We start from the raw sequence: 27,022 nt of genomic DNA, 5'->3' as shown, positions 1-27,022 counted from the left end.
CTGAAGGGTGAAAGAAAAATCTGATAATTTTTTGAAAGTTTTTAAAGTTTTGGTGAGCTGTAGTCCTTCAGCTCCATGAATTCCCCAGGCTCACAGGGTAGTTCGTTATTAAAGAAAATGCTTGCTTGCTTCGTTTTAAACGATGAGTTTGCAGCCTGTGAACAGAAGGCAATGTGAATTTTAAAAAAAGCCACCAGAAAAACAGTTCGTTAGAAGGTGTTTCATCACATGCTGGGGGAAAAGATGCATTTCAAAAAGTTTATTATTGAAAGTAACAAGATTAGCAGGAAAGTGCTGTTGGGGAAAACGAGTTTTCCAAAACACAAAACTCTGGTTTTGGAGAGTTTTTCATAAATATAACCACAAATTTTTCAATTATTCAGTCCATCCCAGCTATCACATTACAATTTTTCCCATTTTTTTCAGACAGTGTGTCTGAAATGCTTGGTTTAAAGAGGGGAGAGTTTGTGTTTCTTACATTAGGAGCATGCACAGCAGGAACTTCCTGCATGCGTGCAGGGAGGGGAGTCTGAAGGGTTGAGCCATGTAGTCGGAATAGTTTTTCATCCTCTTGTGTCCTATAACAACTTGGATAGAAAAAGTTTGCAGTTGTTCTGATGATAAAACTGGAAAATGTAGTTAGATATCACTGAAACATTTCTTCCTTTGACTAGGGGGTGAAATCATGGAAATGTCAACAGGATATAATTTTTTTTTTTTTTTTTTTTGACAACACTCAGAATTGATAAATCCAGTCTCCTTTGGAGCTAGGGGACTTTGAATGCAGAGAATTTTATTAGAAGAGGCAGATTGTACTGGGCAATATATGCTACATAAAGAACATTGAGCCTGTCAGACTCCTGAGGGAGAGACAGAGCTGTTTTATCTTTGAGAGGTTACTTTATTAATCAAACCAGTGGACATAACCTGTATTGCTTTTTTTCCTTTAGTGTTTCTTTGGGGAAAATGGGACAGAGCATTGTAAAGCTACTGTAGTTTCTGTTCTCATGCGTTGCTTTGAAATAAAGAGCATTAATTAATTATATTAATCATGGAGAATGAAGAAGAAAAGGCCGTTGATAGAATGAGCGTGATTTGCAGGGTCGAATGCAGCCTCAGAAGTGACTGCTGGCCCTGCCTCTGCCACAGGCTTCCTGTGGGATGTTATGGCATGCCATCTAAACCCCAGCTGATAAGAAGCAGCTGCTAATTGTTTATTCCCACATTACTGGGTGTCAGGTTTTAGGAGCTGGATGTTTGATTTGTAAAGTTTCCCGTGCATGTGACCAAAGTCAGGATGAACTGTCTCGAACATGCAAACTATTATATAATGTTAAGTAATCTGAAAAGGAAAAAAAAAAAAAAGAAAAACACAAACAACTTCAGACTGGGTACTTGAAACCACTGAGTACATTTTACTTGGGTCTCTATCCCAACTTTCTATTGCTTGAAAGAGGTTGATAGTGTTCATTCCACAGAGAGATTACAAAAATTAAGCGAAATTAGTGTATGTGCTTTGATTTTATTTTTTGCCCCCATAGTGAAAAGTACCTCAGACAATCCCACAAGGCAATTATTCATTATCAAGTGCTGCATTTAATTAAAGACCTTTAAGTAAGGCATTGAGGAGTATGCTAATCAGAAGAATGGAAAAACAATTAGATGATCTTCTCCAGAATTGTTCATTGTGGGCATTGATTGAGGTATGAATTCCTAAAACAAGCAAACAAAAAACCACCCCACCCCCACGTCCCAAAAAAAACCCAAACCTAAACCAAACATGACCCCCATAACAAAAAACAAGTGAATGATTTAACATAAGGCAGGCCATGTACTTAGGTGTACAACTTTTAAATATTGTATTTCCTAGATTCCTAGTGCTTGATTGTGCAACTTCAGTCATCTTAATGAAGTTTGGTTTTGGTTTTTCTTTTTTTGTTGGGTTTTTTTTTGACCATAATTCAGTAAAAATTTCAGGTTTTGAATGATTCAACAGATTTAAGATATTGCCCTCTGGAGTTTTTAGGTCTGAAAATACACGTCATACGTCAGGCTTGCAGTGTGAGCATCAGGACTGAGTAATTCTGTACAGTTCATGGGCTAAGCCACGCGCAGTAGACACAAGTCCAGAATTTGTGAGTGTCTGGCATCACAAGCTGTTGTGAGAGGCTGAGAGAGAGAGAGGGTTTATGTAATTCCAAAGGAAAAAGGGAGGCGATCACCATCAGGATTGGTGGGGGTGGCTGCTTGGATGTTGACTGCTTAGCCTGTACAAATGACTTGTTGGAGTAAAGAGTTTTGCACTTCTTTCAGTATTTGTAGACGGTACAATTTTGATCTTTTCAACAGTGTTTATCAATACCATTTGCCAACTAGACAAGTTGAAAGCCATGGCATATCAGAGGTGAAGTGGGCTTCAAAGTTTTGATATGGCAAACCTCTGCTAATTTACAACTGGTTCTTAAGTTGTGTAAAACCACTTTTCATCATTGATACAGAAATGTTGGGTGATACTTAATGCCTTAAATAACCTGAAACGATTATCCAAAGTAGAGTAACATGAAAGATTATTAAGCAGAAAGTACGTTCAGCGAAGCCTGGTTCTGACAGCTGATCTTGGTCATTCCTTGTCTGTCCACGTATTATCGGTCATGAAAGGTAACGTTGTTTTATTCTCATGTTAGAAGATAGCCCCAGAGATGAACCTCATCACTTGCCTACAAGTGTAGGTGTTACTTGTGCTCTAAGAATGTGTATTACTTTAAATATCTAATCAGTATGAATGGATAAAAAATAAAACACAACAAAATGCATTTACAGTATCTTCAATCTCTACAATTTTGTAGTAGTTAAGATAACAAACATTTTATTAAGAGCGTAGGGAAAGCATTACACAGAAAAAAAGACATTCACTAGGTGGGTAGTCTTTTAGGGGGAGGGTTGATTGCAGGTTCCAGTTCTCTTGCTCACTCTACTGGATATCAAATCTATTTTTGTAAGTTATTTGGGTCACTTAATCAATTTGACCTGCAGTTTACAGATGAGTACATTTTAAAAAATCTAAGTCCCTTTTATAATGGGGAAAAAAGACAAACAAGTGGGTAGTAAAGAGGTTGAGTAACAGTTGGTGCACTCTAAAAAAAATAAAATAATTAGTAGCTTTGGAAGAACATGTTTTTCACAAGTAATACATAAGGCAGCAAATTTTTTTCCAATTATTCCCCACATGTTATTGAGCGTGGGGAGAAAGAATGTTCCTGTTGGTTTATTTGGTGCATCTCTCTTTTTTAACATGGGTTTCTTTTTATTCCGTGGTACATCCTTTTTATATGTGCAGTTCTTTTGCCTTTATTTACAGGGCATTTACACAGCCACAAAGCTTTGGGTAAAGGTCAGGGGACAGGATTCAGTATAACGAAATTGAGCTTGTAAGTTCAGAAAAATTGGCAGGTATTTAGTATTGTTTGTTCACTGTCTTTTCCAACTTTGTGAGTACTTCTGAAGTCTGAAGAATTTGTGATAATCCACTGCATCCCTTCAACAGATGCTGCTGTTTGGAGAATAACGAAGGCTATGACAAGTCTTTGCTTGAGGCTTACGTTTACATGTCTTCTTTATAAGTTATGGGGTTTTTTGGGACCACATCTAACTGCCAATTCATGTTACTGTCCATTTGGTTCAAAACTTGGCCACAGAGATCTTTTGTTTACGTGGAGGTACAGTGACTGCCTGTTTTATACGTTCTTATAAACGTTATAAGGTATCTTATAAACGTTCAGGTATCTGTATAGGTTTGTTCCGATCTGAAAGGCAGGTGGTGTCTTAGTAACATGCTGACATACCACTCACCACTGCAATACTGAATACTGGTTTTTAATTTTACTCGAAAGATACTGTCCTGGCTGGTGCCATAAACAGAAAAATGTTATTTCAGCAGTCTTTTTTTTTCTTTTTCTTTCAACTGTAGTATCTCTTAATCTGCCACAATAAGGAGGATAGAATGGCTGATGCTTTCCAAGACAAAGGTTGACAAATTTGTTGAAGAGCTGTGTAGTAAGCCCTTTTCTACACTTGCAAGACAGGAAAGAGTGGTGTAGGGCAGGTGTTGCAGGTGTCAGAGCTCTTCTTGAATTGATATGAGGACGTCCTGTTCAGGAGTTAAGAAAAAGGAAAAATTGCACAGGTCATCTAGAGAAATTTCCCCAGAAAAGAGAGGTATTTTATAGCTGAGGCCATAGAATAGGATAAAACAGTCTTGAATTTCTTACATTAAGTAAACTTGCTCTCACACAACTGGACACCTTCTATTCAGAATATTAATTTTAGATCAAAGGGGAAGGAGAGAGAGTTAAGGTAAAACGTCTTGCATGTGTTCGAGAGCTTTGAAAGTTATGATTGAGACATGGAGTGTTTCCATGTTGAGTCCAAATACTTTTATGTAGGAAGAAGCAGCTCTGGGTAGCAGCAGCAGAATTCTATCAAGTAAAATGAGAATTCACTTTGAATAATTGAAGGACTCCCTGTTTGTAGTGGAAGAAAAGAAGGATGTCTTGGGCAGCAATTGTTTGCTTACAAGCAGAGAGAGGCTGTAGAAGGGGAGGATTTGCTTTTTCGAGACTGCAAGCAAGCGAAGCATGGGCCGTGTGTAAGGAAAAAGGATCCCCACCCGTGGCTCAGAGCCAAAGCACTGCCTGTGAGACTGTCTGACAGCCTTTGCAGCTGCAGGAAATGAAAGTTACAGCCCAAGCCAGCAGGGAAAGTAGCTCCTAACCATGAGTAGGTAGGGTTCTTGCTTTGCATTGTTGCCTTGGGGCTGTGCAGCAAAAGGCAGGGGCTGTAGTTTCCAGGGCGCTGTGCAGAAGGAGATCTGCTTCTGCTGCCCAGCCAGGCGCGATCACATGCGGAAAGCGATATCGAGGAATACGTTTTAGTTGTACAAGACACTAGATGTTAATTTTAAAAGTCTGTTTCTTGATGAATCAATTACCTCCTCATAAAATTTCTAAGTAACAAGCTGCATGCCTAGATATCCAGCTGATAGGAAGCCTTATGAGGAGCTCATGGGAGGCAAAGCCGAGCAGTCAGTTGGATTTCACACTCCGCTCATCTAAATTAGCAAAAAAATTGTAAAAGCTGTGCGACAGGATCAGTTCAACATTTATTGGGCAGGCTTGTGCTTGAACAGAGGTGCACGCATTGTAATAGCTAAGGTTGAACTTCACAATTATCAGTTGTTTTGGAAGCCTAATAAATCATAAATTTCCATGTAATCACCAATATTTTGCCAAGAAGTATTACTAGTCTAAAAGCAGCAAAGATAGTTAGAATTTAGGTTTTGTGTGCATGTGTGGTTTTCAAACATGTTCTCATGCTTCAGCCCAGGTAAATAAAATAGCTGCAATATAAAGTAAAACAAGAATTCTCTGTCCTGACTTTCCCACTCTGTGGTTTTAGTTGAGTTTGCAGTTGAAAACGTGGCTTGAGCGTAAGTAAACTTAAATAAAATGTCAGCAATTGACTGTGGTCCATTATATCATAATCTTTGCATTGAGTTTTATAGCCAGCTTGTGTCAGATGGTCAGAGTTAACAGCCAAATTCTAATTCAGCCTTGAATAAACAGTAAAGTCTGTATGAATTGCTTCCTTGGCATTGTGCAGTCCTAAACTAGATAAGGAGATTCAGTGAATCTCACAATCCGAATTTCAAGAAGAGTTCTCTCTAAATCAAGTTTATATGTGCTCTGAAAGATCTCAGGATTGATTTCTGCATAAACCTACCTTTAACTCCTGCACTGTTCTTTTATCATAACTCAGCCCAGGAATACCTGTCAGCAATGTCTGTATTTCCCATGCTGACTCTCTTTATATGTGGTATAAGTATGTGGTTAATTTGTCTCAGGAATTTTTGTACATAGGGTAATGAAAGCTTTTTGCCCTGCTTGGGAGCTCAGTATTACAACTGAGAAGAAGAAGAAATTTTTTAATACTGGCTTGAATGTACTTTTGATCCCAAACAGCTGCCAAATATATTTCTCTTATATATCATAGCTGGAAAGGAAATCAGTGTGTAAAAAGTATCTGCTTCAGAACAGATGTATTTGCACAGCTGATCTTTGGGAGGTAGAAAGTAGATATAAACCAGGAATTCTGATGGCTTTAGATTTCCCAAGAGAGTTGTTATTTTGCTTGCAATTAGCCTTTCTCTGACAGCAGTTTCTTTTTCTAACCAAGGTACTGAGGCAGAACAGAGTACAAACTAAAAACATATCCTGCAAATGTTATTCATATGTTTCAAATGAAGAAAAACATCCTGGAGTGGTGTTTATTTTCCTTATCTGACCCTCTTCAGGTGCAACAAACTGTTGAAAAAGTTGCTTCAGTGTTGAGAATTATGTCTTGAGGGTGTCTTTGTTCCCATATTTTGCTTTGGATTTAGTAAGTCTTCAGAGCTGCTGCTCCAAAGAGCACCTGAGAACAACTCAAAGATTTCTCTTCCATTTCAATGAGGAATTAGCTTGACAGGCTGGTGAAGGACAGGGAGAGTGGGGCTAGGACACCTATTTGGACAGGAGAGTGCTCCTAGAGACATGGAGTTGTCATAGCTGGGTGGTGACTGCCTTGTTCATGGCAGATGACAAGGAGCTATTGGCGTATATTTTTCTGCAGCTGGGGTGGCTGTTCATTTCCAAGGACCATCTGGGTAATTTTACCTGATGCGTTTTCCTTCTGTCACAGAACTATATAATATTGACAGTGTCCATAAGGTCTGCTGTTCTTTTTCCAACTCTCTAGTTTCTGGCACTTCTGCTGCTGTGGCTCATATTCTTAAACTTGGGATTGGGAGGAGTATTTGTGTGTTTTGTGTTTAGTGGAGAGAAGAGTTGAGGAGCAGACTAGAGCCAATGTTCTTGTCCATATTTCAGAACAGCATCACATTACATCACATTATCTGTCGTCATCACTGCCTGCAGATGGAAGTAGCAGGATTTAGTGTACCACTGACATCCTCCAATTCTGCTTTTGTGAGAAGGCTGCTGAAAGTCTGCGTCCCATTGACTTAGTTTCACATTTCCTGCAATCAAATAGTAAAATATTAGTCTGTTTTGCATGCGAAACCAGGACTGTTGCATCACTTTTAATGCAACTTTATCAGAAGCTTTTTAACAGTTGCCTTTGACATCTCTTAATTGTTGGCATTGGTTTCAAATCACGACTTCATTACTATTCTGAGTGCGTATTCACTGATACAGGTGTAGTTCCAGTTTGGGACTTGCTTGTGTTTTCTCCTAGCTTTGAGTTGAGTACAAATAGCAAGACATTTTTCTTTATCTGATACAACTATTAAACTTAAATTCATCATTCTCTAACATGGTGGTAACACAAATAAGTGATGGAAATCTTAGAGCAAACTGTGTAAAAGAAGCTGTTGTGATAAGTGAATAGCACCAGAAAAACACTTCATGATCCCAGGAAAAGTACTCATAACACTTTTCAGAAATTTGCAGTATGAATTTTCTAGGATGGATGTATAATGGTTAAACCCTGTAGGAATAGAAGACATAACTGACATGCAGACATAATAGTAAAGGCTGTCTTGGGTAAGCTTGTTACTAAATTGCCTTTGATGACCAGAATCCTGTAGTCGTTTTCCCTGTGGCTGTAAACCAGCTTTGTCCAACCTGCTGTATGTTAACCATTTACAGTGCAGCAGAAATTAGTCCCTGTTACAAGAAGCGGTTAAAAGTATGTCAGGTTTTCAAGAGCAGACTGGACAAAGCCCCAAGTAATCTGATCTGATCTCGTAACTGATCCATCCCTTTGAGCAGAAGGTTGGACTCTATGGATTTTTGAGGCCACTTTCAACTTGAGTTATCCTGTGATCCTACACTAAAAGTTAGAATTGCCAGCGTGGACTTGTTATGTTCTGTTTCCTCAAGTCTTGGGCTCCTCTTAGTGTCTGTGGGGATATCGGAAATGCTTAAGATTTTGCCTCAAAATGTATTAATTTCAGGTAAGAAATGGAAAGGAAATGTAAAAAGTATTTCTGCTTATGAAAAGCGCTGGTTATTCTTGTTGCACCGTGCTGGGTGTGATCATAGCCTTAGTAGGCATATGTTCATTTGTTAATGTAAGCTTTAAAGTATCAGTGATATGGAGATTCCTTAAACACAGAGTTTAGGGAAATCTAGTTGCATGTAAGAACCTGCAAATATGCTGAAGGAAGGAAAGCTGCTAGGGAAGCCACCTGGAAGAGGGACTAGTAAAGCAGTATGATCATCTGTTGCTTTCTGCAGAAAAGCTTAAGGGAATGGAAGTAAGTGAGGTCGTCAAGGTCTAAGTTCAAGCTGTTGCTCTTCCCCTTATAAATAACAGGAGAGCATTCTTAGAAATGTTAAATGTAGGGAATTCATAGTGATGAAAAAGATCCCGAAAGAGAATGAGAAAAAAGCAGAGCTCACTTTCAAAAAAGTTTATTAAGTGAAAGGTGTTATTTTTAAAACAACCCCCCCCCCAAAAAAAAAAAGACTGAAGACTAGTTGGCTGGATTGAAGGTTGCTTTAGGCAATATTAAGCAGAAAAGCCTGATAGGTGAAAACCACCAAATTGTTAACCACATCTTAAAATTTTTATGTCAGTAGCTAATTAAAGAGTTGATTTATCATGGCCTGACTTGGTTGTTGGTCTGTCCTAGTGTGTTTTGTGCTCACTTCTCTCATTGTCTCCGGGGTAAAAATATACATGCATTCTAAATGCTGGTTGATTTAGTAGAACAGGCTTAGGTGTGTTTATCCTTTCATCCTAAAGATGTGGCAGGACTAAATGCAGTCAGTCCTACCAAAATCAGTTTGGAAACCACTGACTCAGCTCTGGTTACAGGCCCAGAGTCACATTTAAAGAAAAGGTACTTACAGGTGATTGTCCCCTGGAGGTAGGTGCTGTGTTCTCTTTTGTGTCCTGGTTGCTTGCTGAAGTGAAAGCCCAGGCTATGGGCTCCAGTGCTGACTCACATCATGTTCAGTAAGACTATACTGAGATTACAATCCTCAGAACTGGAGTAAATTAATAGCAGTAGGATTTTACTGTCGTCTTTTGCTGTTTGTGGAATAACAAAGCTTTACACTGTTATTGAAGTTTTTTGGGGGATGAGAAGCATTTACATTTCTGTAATGATTTTTATTTGCAAAGAAGTATTTTATCTATTTTGACAGTCTCATCTTTCATGTAGAAGCATTTTATTATTTTTATAAAGCGAAATGCCATTCTAAATTGCAGAAGGAGGTAACACTGTTTTGTCAGATGGTGAGCTTTTGAAAGACGGTATTGCCTTTTGGAAAAGTTTAAGTTCTTAAGAATAGTAACCTCATTTTTGTCAGCAAGAGGCATGCATATTAGGATATAGAGTCTGTTTATGTCTTTTCGTATGCTTCAGGAAGTTAACGTTATTACCAATCTAAAACTTCTACCATGACGGCATGTTTTGTTCAGGAGGAGCAAACTGAGAAAAGAGAATTTGCAAAAATTTTGTGGCAATTAAAAAGATTTTCTTGCGCCTAAATTTTAATTGCTGTCCCAAAGGACCATCATTGTCTTAACTGAGTGTAGTTGCTTTCTGAAATATCTAAAGCATAGGATTAGAGTGGCTATTTCATAACTACATTTTCACAATTCTACTAAGTGGTGGAGATGTAATTTGTAGAAAGTATATACCCTTTCAATTTTGTGAACTGTGTGACCGTGTTCATTTTTTGGTTCAGAGCTAACTTTCTTTTAAATGGATGTAAAACATGTACTGTGTAACCTAAACAGAAATGTCTTCTGTTTCTCAGGACTGAGTTACTCTACATCTAAAATTCAGAGTGGATATAAAAAATGTTCATTACAATGCAGAAACACTCGCATTTGTTGAATCGTTTGGCAGTACACGTTTTCTGGTTTTTCTGTGTTTCAACATCTGATGGGCAATGTAGAATAAAAAAAAACCACCTGTCCTGTGGATTTTTTGCTCCCTTCTTTCTCTTCTCTGAATGGCAAAGCTAGCCTTCAAATATATTCAAATCTATTTGATAACAAATCTGTGTTTATCACTTACAAAAATGCAGCACGTGAAATCCAGACTCGGGGAGAGAGAGAGAAAACACCCATTTCTGATTTTGTTTTCCTGGTAGATGTAATGCAGAGGAACTGCAGGGATTGCTATATTATCTTGTAATATAATAAAGCAAGCTGTGAAACTATGTAAATTTTTTGTGCTAAATGCTAACATTTGAAAACCAGAGGGGTGCTTTCAGTGCCCATGTGCCTTTCCTGCTCCTAGAAGCAGCAGGGTGTTGGGTCATGGCTGGGCTCCACCTGCCCTTCCTAGCAGGACTGTGCGACTTAACCAGGTCTGTTGCATGGACGTGGCTTCTGGTAGGCCAGAGCAGAGACAGAAGGAGGAGAGGTCTTGATGTAACCCTTTGTAACTAACCCAAATGCCTTTGTACAGTTTGAACTTAGCAGAAGGGGAATAAGAGAAGTGTTTCGGTCAGTAGTACCAACCAGCAGGTAGCCCACACAGCTTGCAGGAGCAATTCCTCCAGATGCATATGTATGGAACTTCAGCATCAGTGTTTCTTACAGGGAGTATGTGGCCAATTTTAAAAGCATTTCTTTTATTTTTAATGACTTAGTTTGGTTACTAGAACTGTTCATTTTCCTTTTAAGTGACTTAAAAGAAAGGAATTTTGAGTCAAGAACATAATTCAATATTCTGAACACTTTTGATGAATATATTCTTACCCTTTCCTTTTGTCTTTGCATGCATTTCCAGTTAAGATAATTAGCTAAAAGATCTATGTTGAAAAGAATCCCAGCTCCTGTATGTGCAGATACAACTGGTTTGGAAAATTAAATCTTGTTTTGACCAGATTTTTTATGCCAACAGGCTGATTCCTTTTTTCTTTGGAGTGGGAAGGGAATAGAAAGGATGTTTTAAATATGGTTGAGGAGACTACATCAGAAAATTCAAATTAAGAAAAAAAATTATAATGGATAATAAAATTAATGTCAAAAATGAGTGTTTCTTCAATATGTCTCATTAGGATGGCAAGCATTTCTGACTTGGAATGCTTTTTGTGTTTTCTCCGATGTAGAGACGAAGCATGGCATATTTCTTTTCTCCTCCCACCCCTCGCTAAGTAGTGAATGTATGTGGAACAACATTCCTTACGCTCATCCAAAAGATTTTGTTTGAATTATCTGAATCTGGTTTGTTGTGGTTTTGCTGACAGTGGCTGGGATCCTTCAAGCTGATTTGGCATGCTGCAGTGGTGACTGTGTTGGGGAATCAGAATTTTCCCAAAGCTTTTCCAGATAAACAGAAGACCGGGGACACTGAATGTCTCATCGTCTCTTTGAAAGATCTCTTCATTCTTGGGAGTGGTATACAGGCTCCAGTTTCTTGGCTACAGCACAGAACAGAATTAAAAACTCAAGAAAATAATAGCCAAATGATTAAGATGGGAGAGACTTTACAATGTCATGTGCTTTTTGATGGTCTTTCTTACTGTAGGCATGAGCAACAGCTAGGGCATGTTCTGCAAAGCTGCAGACAGGAAGGACTTGTTTAGATCTTGGCCTTGGTAACTGAATAGTTGGATAAATAGTTCATTTCCCAATATTTTTAATTAAAGCCTGAGTACTTCAGTGCCTTGATATCAGTTGCTCTTGACAAATGCTTTACCCAAGATGTAGAAGAGAAGGTTATTAATCACCCAGCTGAAAATACCTCTTTACCCTCAATGAGGGAATACTTTCCCCAGGTTTGCCAGCTAATTAGCCTGCATGTTTTGTTAGAGGCGGTTGTTGGCTGGGTTTTTGGTGGGTTTTTTTGATTGAAACACCCCAGTATTTTGAAAGGAGTTCTTGGAAATCTCAAATTAAGGATGTTCACACAATTCATTGCAAAATACAATTTCTGACTTATTCGATTTAAAGTGTTTCTGGCAGCTGGCAGTGCTGGTAGTAAAGAACAGGAAACAATGCGCTGAATGTAAGTCCAAAGAGCCACTGTCATAATGATTCCGCTCCTTGCAGACCAGCAGTGTTATCTGTGAGACTGAGGAGCAGCGAGCCTGTTTTTTGGGAACAGGATGATCTTTGTGTGTGGAGCTGAAGAAACCAGATCCTAATGGTGCAGCTGTGCTCCAGGCAGTTAAACTGTGGACACATTGTGCACTGTGGAAAAGGCAAAGTTAGGCTCCTTTCGGAATTTTAATCATAATGTGGGAGCTCACCTTTGAAGAGTCAACCTCGGATTTATTTATTGATGCGTTTTTGCTGTTCTACAATTTCTCAGTTGTGTTAAGAGTATTCTGGTGTGAGGCAGTGTCTAACTTGCCAAAGATAGGATTTGTATGCAAAGTCTGTCTAGTTTATTTATATTTTTTTAAATGCGAAATGCATATTGTAAATAAAATTCCTATTGGTTTGTGCAATGTTAATTTAGTTCAAGAATTTTAATAGTTATGGATTTATGTCTGGCTTTGGCTCCTAGGTCTGGGTGGTCTTTGGTCCTGCAATTTTAGAAAAGCCTGAATCTTTTCTCTCCCACATGCAGAAACATGAATCAGAACTGTAAGAACTGTGCACTTCTAAATGATGAAAGCGTTTGTCTCATAGATGACTTCAAAATGGTTTTAAAATCGTGACATTTAGATGCTGGCAGAACTGAATAAAGAATTCACTCTTCTATTAATTTCAACTATCTTGTGTACACTTCTCCACTCTTAAGATGAACGAGAATTTTTTAAATAACTTTGTAATACTGATTTTAAAATAATCTTAATTGCTCTTATAAGTGGAATGTCTGGAACACAAGGGGGAAGATTCTGGAGAATAAGAGAGAGATTTTGCCTGAGAACAACATCGAATTTTGAAGCTAGGTTTTCTAATGCTATACTATTTGAAACTTTTTTCTTTTTTTCACAAAAGGTAGATATTAAAGAAAAAAGCTTGGCTGTTTGGCTTCCATTTCAGGCTCTGAGGCAACTCAAAATAGTTGTTTAAAAGTGAAATTTCTGCGTTTTATTAGATTCTCCTTCTTGTTCTGCTTGTTTTCCCCAAAATGGTGTAAAATGTAGTGGGATCTTAGCAGGATTACGTTGGAATGCTGTTTATCCTTATTTTAATATAAGTTAAGTTGTTGTTTCTGTTACCGTGCAAATGTCTTGGAGTATGAGAAATTCAGTCAGTTTAACTCGAGTTGTCCGCTTAAACAAAAGAAGGGATTAATGTTTCCATTCTTAGGTGCAAGACTAGTAATAGTACCCTCGGATAAAGTAGCACTTCCATAGGGAGGTTAACACAGTGGCAAACGGTGGTTGCAGATGCTGCGCTTGTGAGAAGCTGAAGCTGTAGCAAGGTAATTTGTTGATTGTCAATGCCAGAGACTGATGAGCTGTTACTTCTGGGCTGGGGTGAGCTGGCAAACTCTTAATACCTTAAAATGGTTTTGGCAGCTTGACATTGTCCATCAGAAAGCCCCGAGATTAATTGCAGAAAGTTGATCCCATTCCTTCGCTGTAGTAATAGATACAAGTGTGTGATGCTTCGTTTACGTATGTCATACAAAGTATATGCTACCTTATCTACTGAGGATATACAGTGCTCTTCTGATTGGGCTTTTTTAGTTTTGGTTTACTCACTGGGATCTAGTCTTTCTTACAAAATGCTGTCTTAAAAGCAAGAGGGCTCTTTTGCCTGCAATTTTAAAATCTTCATGAAATAGCCATTCACAAAATTTTCACCTGGACTCTTATTTTGTCACAGGTTTAAGTAACTGAAAAAGTCTTAAATTGCTAGGGGTCTGAAAGGCCTTTCATCAGTACTTTGCTTTCAGAAATGAAGCTGATAAGTGTCTACTTTTTTAACGAAAATTATATAAAATGTATAGCCAAAAAAACTAATTTCTGCTTTATGCAGGTAAGGTGAAAAAAGACACAGTTTATTTTTACTTTTAAAAAAATCACTATTTTAAATGCTGTCAAATGACACGGGTCAGTATATGAGCTTTTTTCTTTGCTAATTTGATCAAAGTTTGTTGTGCCATTGGGGTGGGGTCTATGAATATTTAAAGAGAGGATGAGGGTGAGGGCAGCTCAGTGCCACTGCAGACTGTGCCGTGCAACCAGCCTCTTCTGCGCTGAGTTTGCGCTCTCTGCCTGGCCTCGGTGTCGCCTAAAGGTGTTCTTCACAGAGGTGGATTCTTGCCTGCCGGATTAAGATCGCCTGACTGGAAGAGCGGTCTAGTAGACAGGGAGAGCTAATGCAGGGATAAGACTCTGGAATACTGAAAACCTGGTGGAGCTAAAGGACAGAGAGAGCTTTGTGTTAGAGCATGAAGTAAACTGTAGAAAGGCATTAACAGGCTGCTTGTTTGGGCTTAAAATTACATATATTGATACAGGTCACTCTCTCAGATGGAAATTGAGAATTGTGAGACATCTTTGGGTGTTTAATCTAGAGATGACTGTGGTGCCGAATAATGGTCCCCATATGTTAAATTAAGAAATGTTGGTTTTGTGATGTAGAAGTCATCTCCCTTTTGCTTATACTTCAGCAGGAGAAGTTACAGGTCTGAACTTTCTGTCTTAGACCATAAGAAAGTTGTAGCTATTGTTTCAGTATATGCATTGGGATGTTTTTGAATCAAATTCTTACCTAATACCCACAGTCACTCTGCAGCACATTCACGTGGAGTCTGCTGTCTCCGCTCCAATGTTGCTGTGGAGCAATTGCTTTTCACAACAATTGTATGCATCAAGGACAACTGCATATCCGTGATCCTTTCATCTTAACCACATAACCTGTGAAATATGCTTTAGGTAGTGGTTCACGTGGTCGTTCTCTCTCCTCCAGCACCTTGATTTACTTGTCAGATTTGTCTTCTGAGAAGAGAAAAGGCCAAAGCAAAAGCTAAAAGTAATCATGCTTGATTTGAGTAGGAACAGAAGTACTTTTTACAATAGCAAGCTGCAAATGATGTGGTTCTCAGAGCATTTAAATTATCTTCCTGTATATATTATTGGTATAATAAGTTCAGTCCACATGCAGTTAAAAAGCAAACCAAAACCAACCCAAAACCAGTTTTATGTATAAATTTCGGTGTGTTTTAGTCAGAAGCTTTCTTACATGTGGAAATCACGGTTTCAAAGCTATATTGATAACTTCACTATTTCTAAATGTTAAAGATGTGAGAGTTTAACTACAATAAAAATGGCTGGATATTCTTTAGTAGGCTAGATGTGCGTGGGAACTGTTGGGGAGTAGGGGAAAGGGATTGTTTCATTAATTATTTTTCTTACTGAACTAGAAACTAGAATCATTTTCAGATGTTCTACAATTTCATGAAGAATAAACTAGCCTTAGTGGAAGTCTCACCGTAGGTGGCAAACTATAAAAATCACTTATCCTGAAGAAAGAGGGTTTTTTCTTCTGCTGCTTTTCTACACACACTCCCACCCCCTCCCCACTTAGGAATTCAGTGTCATTTGAAAGTCGTCTTGGGTCAGAAGAAAAATGTTAAGGAATCAGAATTAATGGTTTCAGTGGAGGAAGCTATGAAGGAGAAACTAATTCAGAATTTAGAGTGGCTTTCCTTAGAAATGTGAAGGAAGCAAAACTTCATTCTTCGGTGGTGGGTGAGGACAGCTCTTTAAAATTTTAAACAGGTAACATGTGTGTACCCAATTTGTGTTAAGTGTTAATGTAAGCCTTCTTTGGCTTTGGGAGCCGATATGCTCTCAGCTCTACGTAAAATTCCTATTTATCCTTGCATCACATGCATTTGTTTGTGCTGTTATCATTGGCAACCCCCTCACTGCTTTATTTTCTTCTTTTCCACTACATCCTTGTGTGTTTTACAGTACTGTTTGTTCAGTCTCATTTTAGGGCTCTTTTTTCATGACAATATGATGAAAGCATTTCATTTCTGTTTTTACAGAAATTTAATACTTGCTTTGGCTTCATAGCTGTTTATCTAGCTAGTGTTTGTAGCTTTTTGTATGTCCTTTAAAATTAGATGACGAGGTGTTCAGGGGAAAAAAAAACAAATATCTTTACAAGGTTTGTAAAGTGCTTAGCTAAAAAAAAAGCCCACCATAAATGAATATTTATGGACAAATGTTTGTATGACGTGCTAGGTGTAGAATGCCTAGGTAAAATAAAATACATGTAGTTTCAGTTTACTGAACAGGAAGACAGCATGATAAACTAGAAATTTATCATGCAGAATATAAGCTTAGAGGTGAATAGATCTGAAATGCGTTTTAAACCAGGTCAAGATCTTAAATGAATTTATCAAAAGGTTCGGATATTTTTATTTTTCACAAACAAGGCTCACAAGAAGATGAAGGTAAGTGCAGAATCTGTTGTTTGGTACAGGTTTTGCCAAGGAAAATGGAAGTTACAGGGCAAGTGCTTTATGGTTTAGCTGACCAGAAAATGTCCATCTTTTTTGTATCTATGGCTTTAGCTAAAGCATTGAAAACTAACTGTGCATTATTACATAAAAAGAGGTGTTAAAGGTTGAGTTTGTTGCTAAAAAGCTTTGCAGAGGTACTAGATTGTACCTCTCCTGAAGGCTGAGGGGGAAAATAGCTGGCTTGCTGTATTTTTTAAGATCATCTTGAGCCTCAATTAGAGTAGTTACGGTAGAGTGTAATCTGCTGCATCTGGCTATTCCCACATGTGAATTTAAAGACTGGAACTGTGCTCAGTGAGTCAGAGGAGAGCATCCCTAGAAGAGCAGAGCTGCTCCGCTCCTACAGCAGGGCAGGGGGCTAAACCAGGCTGAGAAGATAACAGCAACTTCCTCCGTCTGATGGCACTGCTTGTAGTGTTATCGGGGTGAACATCGCCAGGAGAAGCTGTAACACATCCCTGGGGTGCGGGCGAGTAAGTCATTTGTAAGCTGTGGGTATCGGAACAGCTGACTCCTCACCATGCCAAACAGGATTAAACAGATCGACACTCTGGGATCGCTTCACTCAGTAAATCCTACCTGCTGCGGCAACGGGCAGCCGAGTGGCTGTAAATACTGGATCCTGGACTTAGGTACAAATATGTGCAATAGAGATATGGGCTGGGGGAGGAGGGTTGCATGGGTTTTTTAGGGGATATTTCAAATCATAGGAGTTTAGTAGGGTGCTTTCTTTTCTCCTTCTCTTTCTGCATTTACTCTCCCCCCCCTCTGACCCCAGTCAAAAAATGCGAAGTATAACAGAAAGGACCTGTATGGGAAAGGGAGCAGTTATGGAATGAATCTGCTCTGTAAACTACCGGGATGCTGTACAGTAAGCTCTTTCAGAAAAAGCATGTGAAATGCATGTGCTACTTTATTATTTTTTTGTTGTTGTTGAACTATGGAAATGAGAAATGGTAACTCTTGCACTGTGAAATGTTACTAATGTAATTTGTTTTAAGAGCTTAGCAGGAATTTTCTTAGAATGTTGCTGCTAAACCAAAAAATCATAGACTTTAATATCTATCGCTTACCTCTGTTTGTTGAGAAGTAATGTTTTTTGGAATAGAGCTTGAAAAGAAAGGGTGGTTGGGAAGTATATTGGCCTGTGTGAAATTTATTTAGAGACATCATTGATTCTAAAATGCAATACGGAGGAAATCTATGCTGTTTCAGTCTCGACTGGAGAAGCACAGAGGTAAGGGTAGGAATGTTCATGTTAAATTGTTGGGTCTTCTCCTCCTTCTCTGTTGTAATTCGTCCTTGGCATTTGGACTGCTGTTGCAGAACAGGTTTGGTTCTCATACGCAATGCTCTGAAAAGTCTGCAGAACAAAGTAGTGCTAACTTTGGTGTCTGGAGCTAATGCAGCTGTTGGGATGCTTTCTTTTCGGATGCAGGTTGTATGCAGCTAGGTTCAAGCCTTACATACCTGTTGCTGTATGCTGTGTGCATGTACTTAAGCAGCAAAAGGCAAATTATCATGAATGTTATATGATAGTATCCAAACTGCTGTTACGGATGACCTGGGAGGAGAGGGAGGATGGTAGAAGAGTTGCAAACATGAAATCAAGGATGTAATGGAAAGTAATTTTATAGGGGACATCTGAAGATAGGATCGCGTGTCAGTGGGATGGTAGTAACTCTCAGTAGTTCCTTGAAAGATAACAGAGCATCGGAGTACCAGCCAGAGGGACTTAATGTCAGCAGGCTATCATCTCTGATCCCAGCAATAGAGCTCTGTTTTCAGAAAGCTGCTCCGTAGCCCCCAGTGCTGTGCAGTCACTTCCTAAAACAACAATTATTTCAGAAGTAAACAGGTACAGAGTATCTTGGAGGGAGGTGGAGGTGAAAGGAGTCAACTGCAAGTAATAATTGATAGGCAGAATGCTTTGCAGTAAAATATTTTGCAGCAAGTGCTCATCCAGAGCTGTGACTGCCCAGTCGGCTGGAGGTCTGTTACTGGCACGGCGAGGGTCTTTTTCCCTTTTTGTTGCCTTGTGTTCTGTCTTTGCTGGAGCTAATTTGCCTCATTTTTGAAGTTTGTTGCTGCAGTGGTTAGTCAGGCTCAGATCTATCTGTTTTTTACTTCCAAAGAATTTTTAGAAAACATGTTTTATAAAGTGCTGGGTGTAGTCAATCCTGATCAGTGAGATGTTTTCCGTTATTACCATAAATTAAGATCATAGACATGTACAAAGTCTTGTTTGGCAAGCATACATGATTTCACAAACATTCTTCATTGTTCTCTTTCTCTTTCTTAAAAACAGATGTCCATATGTACAGACCATGTTGCAAGGAGGCTCAATAGCCTTTCATAACAGGGGAACAAAGCTTACTCGCATGCCCCAGTGTAAATGTAGCTATGTCATCTCTTGAACAGGAAGGAGTAAAAATTTTATCTGTAGTATTTCTGGCCACGGCAAACTTAAAACTGGCAATTTGGGATTTAGGCTGAATATTCAGAATGTACTGTAGTGCATGAATTTATTCATAGAAGACTTTAACTGAGGCTTCAACTTGGCTTAAAGAATACTAAATGAATTAAAAAGTTTGGTTTATTCTGCGTTAAAATGCTAGAGTACATGTGCAATTAATAATTATGTACTCTTGTTTAATTAAATGATCTGAGTTTTTTCCTCCACTTATTCACTAAGTCTGAAGGAGGAAAAACGCATTCAGATTTAGGGAGAAAGAGAATAGAGCTTGGAGTAATGATTTGGCGAGGAACTACTGAAATGAATAAGTAAGTATTGTATTTTTGCCTTTACCTGACATCAGTTGGAGAAAGCAGTGGTGATGGTAGGAGGAAACCAATTCTCATGGTAATTCCACCCATTCCTGTAACTTAAAAGTGCTCTGCGTTTGAGACAAGTGTGGATAAATATCAAAGTTGTTTATGCTTACCTGGCTGGAGAGTGTTGAGTTGTTTCAGTCTGTGGAACTGAACATGGGAAACAATAACATCTTTTTTCAGTTACCTTATGAGCTAGAAGAAACAATAGGATGTGTGTGTTTCAGTCCCTAAGTGGATCATGTGAGTCTATATTTCACTTGGGAAATTGCAGAGGCAAATCTCATGGATGAAATCCAGGGAATAAATCTACAAAACTAAAATTTATCCTGAAGTTATTAACCATCTGGGAGTTAGTTTTTGGAGGAGGGAAGGTGGTTGTAGGAGTAGAATGAGTTCTCGTTTGGCTTTGAAGAAATACATTTATTATATTTGCAATAGATTGCTTAAAAGAATGTATATGAATCAAACTAGCTTTTTCCTCTTTCATAACATTTTATGGTATATCAAGCCTCAGAAATAATTCATCCATAAAACAGGATGCTTTTACTATAGAGTAATTGTTAGCAAATGGTGTCCAAGAGAGGATAAGAGGTCTCTGAGGACCAGACTCAGAGGATGCAGTGGGAGAGTCCAGTATTACTAATGGGTTGGTGTAATTCTTGGCGTAGATCCACCTCTACACTTTGAAAGTCTATTCTTTTAGAATACAGATGGAAGCTGTTAAGTATGTGCTGTGTGTGCTTTTCCATCTCCACGAAGAGCATGCAACAAAAATCCTCCTGAAACTGAGCTCATGTATCAGCTATATAGTTACATATGCAAAGGTACTGCTTTCCTGACCTCAATGTCCTTCCTCGTTGTTCTTGCAACATGGCTTTTTGGAATCCTTAGGCTGCAGGACTCGAAGAGAGTTAGTTGAAGATGCTGTTTCTTGGTTACTAAAAACTGTCAGGTACTGTCAGATTATATGCCCTGTGCTTGAACATATGCTTCTCTTGCATTAACACTAGCAACCACACGGGCAGCCAGACTAGGGAGTTGATCCGGCAGAAAATGCTATATCTCTCCCACCTCCCCAGAAAAAAAAAAAATTTCAGGTGTTGGAGCTTATACAAGAGAGATAATGATGTCCTTTCATAACTGCCATCCCTACTTGTGAACCTGAAGATGTGAGGATCAGATTTTTTGCTCTGAGTGTCCTGATAAGATCTGCATTTATCCATAGTTTCATCTGAACTACTCCTATTTTTTTGTCTCCTATAATTCAGATGTATCTTTTCAGTCACTTGAAAATGCTGTATTTTCTTTCACGCAGCTGTCAGGCGGGTCACCTGCTTTGTGAAATAAGCCAAGACTGAGCAGCAGTGTGGATCAGATGTGTGTATGGAGTTAGCCCCCTTCTACCTCCAATCCTTGGAAGTCTGCTCCCTCCACTGCAGTGCTTTCTGCTCTGACCTTAAGTACTGCATGAAAATGGAATCATTTAAAATAAGTCTGTTATCCCTAGCTCCATCTCAAACCAGCTACTCAGCTCCTAGTTTTAAAGACTTTTGAAAGATGTAAAAGAAGAAATTTCCTTCCTCTTCTGAAGGAAATGTTGTTAACATTTGTAATGCAGCCTTCATGTACTAGGACTTGTAACTCCATTTCATACTAAGAAAAAACCACTTTGTATAAGCCTTTTTGAGTTTTGCTAAAATGACTATATTCCTATATATCACTAGCAAAGCAAATTCAAAATGTTCAGTAGTGAAGAACTACATTTAACTTGAAAAGAGATGATGGGAAAACTAGTAGTCAATACCAAGAAGGCTTCCTAGAGAGAGAGAGACTGGAAGGATTATTGATAAAACTTTGAAAAGAAGGGTGAAGTTTGATTCCATACCAGGAAAACACGGCTGTCTCTTCAGCTTCTTGTCACATCTCTCAGAGCATACCTGTAACTAAACATCTAGTGCATACAGTTTTGGATCATGGTCAAAAATCTGTATTGAATGGATGGGCTTAAACTGAGCAAAGCAGAACTGCCTCAGCTCATATTTCAATTTAATTTGCCTCTTGTTATGTTACAGCTCTATTTTAAACAAATTACTTCAGTGAGGCAGCAGCATAAGAATGAGCTATCACCTTACATAATGAAAGTTTCCTCTAGGTGCTCATTGCGAGACCAGTAATGAACAATGTGTTCATAATCTGCCTTTGAGCATGACTACAAGCAGCTGTAACAATCAATTGAATTTGGTCATCAAGGCTTGCGCTGATTCTCTCCCTCCTTTAGTGGAGGTAATGAGAACAGAACTTAGGTAGTGTAAGCATATTCCATCCTGCTTTGAAAAGATGACAGCAGTAATGTAAGAGTCATTTCCCTGTAAGGATTGATATTCCCCACAGAGAATAGTGAAGTATGTTTATTAAACCACTTATATTTTTCTTTATTTTCTTGCATTTGAGGATGGGATTGGACACCTCTAGTTTATCTCTTTAATGAGTGGTTAAAAAAAAAAACAAACCAACCACCCAACATATCCAACTACATGGGGTAGTTTGCTCTAAGAGCAGCACTTCATGAAGATCCACTGTCTGGATGCATGGTATGAATGAAGTGCTGGGGAACTGATGAAAAGAAGAAATGTTTTTTCAGTAGAAAAAGGAATAGAAGCTAATTAAATTCCTTTATCATGTTTCTTCCACGTAACTTATTTTTCCCCTAAATTTAGGCTTACAGTTGACTCTATAACTTTAAAAAGATGATTTACTGTAACAGTAATTATTGTTGTGTAGTAGCTGTTATAGACGCTGGTGTTCCCCCCTCCCTCCAGCTGTTTCATGTCTAATTAGAGCAAGTAATAAGAATTCTAGTTTATTGCCTTTCAAAAAAAGTGTGTTTTCTCTTTTTCTTTCCCTTTTTGTTTCCTTTTGATTCTGACTTCCAAACCAGTTTTGGACAGCTCTGCCATGATCTTATCACATCATTTTCCTGTGGCCACTTAGGTAACATTAGACGGTTGAGAGCTGAGGAATGATTCGAGGAATCGAGATTTAGATGACTGAGTGGACAAGGCAGTTCACAACATCACCTTCCTCCTTTACTGAGAATAATCGAAGGAAATAAAAACAACAGACAAGTTGCATGGCAAAATGTAGCTTGTGCGTGTGTGCGTGATGTGGGCTTGATCCTGCCAAATAAAATTCAGCACTGCATATGTTATTCCTGAAGAGACTGTGATCCAGTTAACAAACATGGTGATGATAGATTCTGTTTTTAGTATTCAGTGTGGTTTAATTGCACATTGAGATAAAATGTCACATCTTCCATCAATTTATAGTTTGCTTGTTTTAAAATACATCTATACCAAGGAGTTATCTTTCCCCTTTTAACTGAATCTTTATTCAAGATTGATGAACGTGTGGAGGAGTATCTTCCCCTTTCCTCATGCTTTAAGATACTTTGTTCTGAAAAGGCGTCTGTGCGGAAGTTTGCCTTTATGACTTTTGATGGCTATCGGCTAGTCAACCTTGACTGCGAGTCTGTTGAAGAAAAATTACATTTCCAGTGTGACTGCCTTTTATTAAAATCATGTGTGCTCTTGTTGCATTGCTCAGGTTACATTTCCATCTGAAGACAAAAAGTTTAAGACCAGTTCAGTTTCCAATCACTGTCATCCAAGTCTGCTCTTGATAATGTAGTTACTGAGGTGGGATTGAGTTCGGAGGAAGTTGTCTGTCATCACCTACAGTCATCTAGTTACGTGGTGCAGAGTCTGATGGCAGTGGCACGGCTGCAAGGGCCTGACTCTGCTCGTTAGTACTCCAGGTAGTCTGTGCACTGAAAAGGTCAATGTTTTATGATGCAAAGCAATGTTAGTACAGTTAGTTTCTATCACTAATATCAAGGAACTGGATAAGGAGGAAACATCTTTTTTATAGAGACATTTTGGAAGACCAATTTTTGTCACTGTTTTGACGTTCCATCTTCCCTGCCAGTTCTTTTGATTACCTTCTCAATTTATTTTTTGAGGGCTACAACAGTATAACATTTGGAAAGAGAAAATGACCGAAGTTATTGTAATAGCCCCAAAGCTAAACGATATATTATTATTAAGCTTATGGCAGAGTTCCTAACTTGAGATTGATGTGTTTGTACAGCTGTTGCTAAAGCTGTGGCTCCAAACAATCGCTAGTTGTTCTAATGAGCTCTTCTGCTTTGAATCAAGAGGATGGAGGAAAAGAAAAAAAGACTGTTAAAATTGCTGTTGGATTAGTATGTGTATTTAGGTCAACGTGTAACTGCAGTAGGTGAAGAGAAGAGGAAACAAGTACTTTTTTTAGTACAAGTAGTCTAGCAACTTGGGGTTGTTAAACAAATAAAATTTGATAAAGTCATTATACCCTTGGTAACATTTGTTCCTGTAGCTCAATAGTCAGACTGCGTACTGTGTCTTTATGTTTATGAACTTTACCAATACCCTTGAAGATATTCTTAGCAATTCTTATTAGTTTCTACCCTTTGTGTTTTGGAGTATGTTTATGGACTCTTGTCACGTAGTCTCTCTGTTTTACTAGAGAATTTTTGGAAGTTTTCTCATGTGTTGGAATTTTTTAAGGCATTTGAAAAAGAGAGAGAATAAAATACATCTACTGTGATCTTCTCCTAGAGGCCGCTCATTTGTAAATACACGGCAGAGGTTATACTTGCTCAAATTTTTTTCAAGCCTCTGGACAAAAGAAAAAAAATAATGTTGGCTTAACATTTTATGGTGATTTTATGTATAGAATCGTAAAATGCTGAGCCAACAGGATTGGGTTTTGTCTTCATAATCGTGAAATTTGTTTTTATCTCTTACATAAGTGTGGCGGAAGCTAATTTCCTCCCTCGCTGTGTGCATATTCTCAGTTTCAAAAGTGCATCAGTAGAACTGTGCATGGCCTATTTCCTTTGGAGATCAGACTTGCTCTAACTTGCAATAACCTAGTTAATATGCATCCTTTTTGCTGGAGTAGTGGAGGATGTTTGAAAATCCGCATAGGATAAATTCCTTCCATTGGGACACCCTGCGTCACTGAGCTTTTGCACAGGGAAGCATGGCATGCGTTGCTTTAAATAACATCTGAGATGTAACGTTTTTCCTAATGCAATTTCTGCAGACTCGCTTCTCTCCCTCCCTTCCCCCACGGCTTTCTCTGCCTTCAGTAGAGCTGGGGACTTGCTGAATGCATCTTTTTTTCCCCTTTGGTCGGCTGCTCCGTTATCTATATCGATACGGGCGGTTTTGTTTCGTATCTTCTTCCGGACTGATGCACCTATCGTATCAGATAACACTGCTGCGCTGCTTCAGAGCTGTATTTCTAGGACTGGTGCTTATTTTTATCCATTTCCTAGGGGAAAATTATTTTGCAGCAAAAATTAACATAGCAGATGATAAAACCCGACGGCTCAGTAATAGATGAGCGAGAACGGATTGTGCGTTTGCCCCAATTAAAATCTGAAACTGCTTATCACAGCTCTTGTCAGCGGCGGTTCCCGTTTGTGGTCTGTGACATAGAGCTCTCCGCCGCGAGCAGAGCTGCGTCCTCGCCGCGAGCGTCGCGCAGCACGGCTCTTCAAAAGTAGGTTGCGCGCAGCGTGCGCGAGACAAATGGCTTGTCAACAGTCAGCAAAACTCTCTGCCTAGTGTCTTCAGCGCCAGAGCTGCCTACGAGGCCCAGGCCCAAAGCTTCTGCCGTCGCTCCTTTTCCTTCTTTGGCTCAGAGCTCGCTGCTCCCCACCAGCTAGCTGCGTGGGTTCGTCAAAGGCGAGGAGTGCTGTGACTTGGAGCAGTCGGAAAGAAGCTGATGCTGCCAGCTCCCGCTGCTCCAGGAGCCGTGTTGTGCCCCTCAACCAGCTTCTTGTGCTGAGATAGAATCGTAGAATGGTTGGAAGGGACCTCAAAGATCATCTAGTTCTTAAACTAGCGAGTAGCAGCAGTAGCGGGGAGCAGGCTGGAGGCGAGGGGTTGTGTGCAGCTCTTCTGCAACTCAACATAGCGTGGAGGCAACGGTCCTGGGTCTGAAACGCAGTCGTTCCTGGCTTTCACCCCTCCTGTTGCATCCTTCCTTCTGGAGGAAGGAGTGGATGGGCCGTGCCTTCATCTGATCTTCTACTTTGGTCATCTTAAAGTAGTTGGGTATTGCTCATGCTAGGCATCTGGCAAAAATAGCATATAAATATATTGGCTTTTTAAAATATTAGTGACTCTAGTAAAGCTCCAAAACACTCACACTTCACAAATGAGTGATGTAGTTGAGAATCTGTGAAACATCTCAGTGAGAAATTGATCTTAAAAGCTACCGTATTTTAAGGGAAACAGGAAGATTACATAGGTGCTGTGGAAAAACTTGCTTTCTAGTATGGAAAAGCAGTATTTCTCTCATTTTCTTTCTCTGTTTGCACTGAAGAACTATCACAGCTATTTAATAAAAGAAATGTCACCTTACTGTTCTTAATTACGTGGTATGTGTCATCCCCTATGATGGAGTTAGATATTTGTATGCAACTTAAGTCTGTCAATGAAAATCTTGGCTGTTGGAGCTCTCCAGAGCAAATAACGTTGAGTGCTCCTTCATGGTGATGTAAAATGATGTCATATACCAGGACACACAGGTGGAGTGCAAGAGGTAAGTAACTAACTGATGGCCCCAGTTGGCCCAAAGAAACTCACTGGAGATTATGCACAAAAAGGAGAAGAATTTGCCTGAAGATGAGAACATGGGCTTCTGATCATTAGCCTTGTGTAAAAGCATGCAAGCCTCTGTGCAGTTAGTGGTTAGTAGAAATACACCCCTGCTTCCAGGGGAAGATAATCATATTAATATGATCAGAACATTTGCTTTGATCTGTAGAGGGGTAAAAGAGGGTGGCTTAGTGCACTAACATAGAGTGAGCTTGACTGAGCAGCAGTGTTTAATGACATAGATCTGTCCTTGGCATGTCCTGCCAAGGCACGTGGGTGTCGCTGTCTTTAAATCTGAGCAAACAGGTGGTCAAAAGAGTGGAATTGAGATCAAGACGTTGCCTGTTAAAATACAAGCTGCGTACAGGGGAGCTAAGATTTAATCTGTTAAAAGCTTGTGGTTTTCACAAACTGTGAAACTAAACTTCAGCAGTGTGAGTAACTTTTAATACTTCCTACTTGCGTCACAAAATGTAGTTCTCTCCAGAAACAGGAGAGAATAGCAGCTTATTGCAAAGAATGAAATGCCCCACAACGTCCCCTCTCCCCTTCTCTAGTGCTGCCTCTAGTAATATACAAGATTTAGGTTTGAGGTTTTGTATCCCTGTGGTCTGAATTCCAGGGAGTACAAACAGAACTACTTCTGTTAACCTGGGAAAGTTTTTTCTGGCGCAACATCATGCCTTCTTCCTGCTTAAAAAAAAAAACTGTCCAGCAGTTGTAGAGGAGGATATTTTCCATCTACAGTTTGTTGGTGTTTAGCTCCTAGATAGCGGTTGATGTGTTTACAATTCTCTCTGCGTGCTAAATAATTTCACATGCATTATAGCTGAAAGTTTAAATGTAAAACCTTGGTTTTACATTTACAGGGTAGGAAGGCAGGAGAGGATATTAAAAAAAAAATAATTATAAAATAGTAGTAACATAAATGTATTAAACCCTTCAGGCATATGCCACTACTTTTCTAACTCAAATGAACAGTTTATTCTTTTTGCCCTTAATCAGAGATTTTCTT

At 39.0% G+C, this 27,022-nt stretch overlaps 1 protein-coding gene across 1 annotated transcript in view; it reads left to right on the top strand.

Annotated features, from left to right (window-relative positions):
• TRIO (trio Rho guanine nucleotide exchange factor) overlaps positions 1-27,022 on the top strand; it is a 261,915-nt gene that overhangs the window by 193,611 nt on the left and 41,282 nt on the right. The gene's annotated exons all lie outside the window — the stretch shown is intronic.

The sequence above is a fragment of the Tauraco erythrolophus genome, chromosome 3 (assembly GCF_009769465.1).
Source record: "Tauraco erythrolophus isolate bTauEry1 chromosome 3, bTauEry1.pri, whole genome shotgun sequence".
Taxonomy (NCBI): domain Eukaryota; kingdom Metazoa; phylum Chordata; class Aves; order Musophagiformes; family Musophagidae; genus Tauraco; species Tauraco erythrolophus.
Note: the sequence above shows the minus strand (reverse complement) of the source record. Positions and strands in the feature narration are given on the sequence as shown.